Here is a 2622-nt window from a genome sequence, read left to right as displayed (position 1 = left end):
GACGAAAGACCGGTGACGCGGACAGCGCGATTAGGCCGTCTCACTTTAAAAGAAGGACGGAATAACTTAACCACTGAGGGCGCCACTTTCCGGGCAGGGACCCCAGTGCGGACTTCGGGTCTTACTCCAGGACCCTCTTAAGGTTTGGTTCGATTTCGTCGAAACGTATGAGAAACGTTGCCCGATAAGTTGCAAAGTTTTTAATGTTTATATTTTTATAAACATTGTAAAATACATTTTTGAAATCATGCAGGTTTTGCCTGCTTAACCATTCTCCAAAAAGGAGTGATTACTTAAGTAATCAGCCGCGCCAAGTTTTTTTTACAGTAAATTTTTTATTTTGAAACATTCTACATGAGCTTTTGATTTTTCACACAAAGCAAAATCTATATGTGAGATTCGACATAGTTTAAGATTTTCTACGCAAGGCGAAGTCATTTCTTAAATCAATTAATGCTTTATATAAAAAATGCAGTGATCATACAATATTTTAAACTTTCTATTGTTTTGGAATATTTTATATTTTATATTTTAGGACGTATAAACAACTTACAAAGTTTTTTATATTTATATATTTGTGTAACAATGTATAAGCATACATTGAAAGATTTTACTTGGCGTAACTTATTGATATCATTTCTTTTGTAGAATACATCTTGTAGAGAAGATTTTCATAGTAATACTTTTTCTTTAAAGATACGAGTTGCGCGTATACTTGGCGCCTTTTTTTACCTTTTTTTGAAAAGGTATTTTGTTTAGATATCACACATTTTTGTAGAATATAGTTTTGACGAACACTTTTTTTACTGTAACACAATACACTTTTTAATATTTACTTTTCATCCTATTTTTCTCTAAATTTTTATATATCTAAAAAAATTTGTCTTGTTTTACTAATATACAATATAGTATTTTTTTACATTTTTTATATTTTTTATATTTTTTATTTACTTAAGCGCAACTTTTTATAGTAACCTCTGTTCTTTCTTTATGGACTATTCTACAATGAGTTGAAAATGTTCCAATGCCAGTTGCGACTATTAGGAAAAAAGTATTATTTTTTGTGCTGCGGTTGCCAGTTGATGTTGACAAAAGGTAAAAGTTGACCAACTCTTTTTTAGTAGCCGTAACGACAAAGCGCAACCAGAAATAATACTTTTCTTTACGTAATTGCTAAATAAACTGGCAACGGGACATTTTTAATTCATTGTGGAATGGCCCTATGTATTATATGTCACTGCACATGCGCAATGTTCAAAGTACATCTCCTTATATCTACATATATCGTATTTTCTATTTCGCTTTCTCACATTATCTTTACAACGTGTATATAATTCTGGTTTGGGTTTGGGTTTGGTGCAGCTGTGGCTCAGAACGCGTATATAATTATCTTCTCAGCTGCCCTATTTGCATGTAAATAAAGCACGTGGTACCTCGCGCATTCTTCTTCTTCTTTGCTTAAATGGCGCGAGAGAAGCAAATGCCAGTCTGTAGTCGTTTTTATATTCTCAGAACGAATGGGGAAAAGGGAGATATGCAGTTGTTTACTACTACTACGCGATACACGGCCGTCTATTCGCAGTGGGCGTGCTCATCTGTGTCGGGCTCGTGTTCGAGGTGTTGTGACTATGATCGCCTTGTGAAAGGGGGAATTAATTCGGGATTATACCCGAATTAATTATTGGAGGCCCGATTAAGTTCGCCGATCAACCGATAAACTAGGTTGAAAGAGACCGGCCCGGAAAACATCCTTAGGTGGTGAACGGATTCGAACTCAGGACCTTTAGGTCCGCAGCCCCTGCACTTAGGCCGCAAGACCATTGGGCCGGTCCTGGTACCTCGCACAGCGCGCACACACTTTACGCACATACTTAGCGCGAGGCACTACCGTGCCTCTTGATACACATCTATAATGCGTTCAGTTTGAGAAGAGAAACCGGATGAGCAAAAATTTCATGCACTTTTCTTATTAAAAAAATTTCTTTACAGCCTTGGCTGTCAAGTGTTCCACAAACAACAATTCCGCACACAACGCTATTCCTACGTTATTTTGCCCGCTTTCCCTATGCGCAGTAAAATTCTCTTTTCAAATTAAACGCAATACATATGTGCACGAAAGTGTTGTAACTTGGCGGCGACAAGAGGAAGAGCACGTTCTACTGACAAAATCCATGTCTCAAGACGTAGACGAAAAAATAAACATAGTTTTTCGGGCTTTCAGACTTTGCACCGAGATTTCTTCGTAGAAAAGGAACGGAAGAAAAAAACCGTGAGATACTTTTTTTTCGTGCCTTGATCTCACCTTTCTATTGAGTCTAGGCCGAACTCGAACAATTTAGCCGTTCTTGAGATCTGAAAATCTTGAAACGCATAAACGGCCATTCTCGCGTATATAAGAGGCACGGTACCTCGCGCAGCGCGCGCGCACTTCGTTTGCGTATATACTTCGCGCGAGGCACTACCGTGCCTCTTGATACATATATATATTTGTTCGCGTGTAAATTTTTACACGCGAGTTTTTTGAATTGAATTTCAATTCTTAAATTCATATCGGATGCTGGATTTGCATCACATATATAAGAGAACTGAGCCGAGGAGTATTTTTTTTGCAATATTTTAAAA

This window comes from Pseudomyrmex gracilis, unplaced genomic scaffold (genome assembly GCF_002006095.1).
Source record: "Pseudomyrmex gracilis isolate BER0280 unplaced genomic scaffold, ASM200609v1 scaffold_579, whole genome shotgun sequence".
NCBI classification, from domain to species: domain Eukaryota; kingdom Metazoa; phylum Arthropoda; class Insecta; order Hymenoptera; family Formicidae; genus Pseudomyrmex; species Pseudomyrmex gracilis.
Note: the sequence above shows the minus strand (reverse complement) of the source record.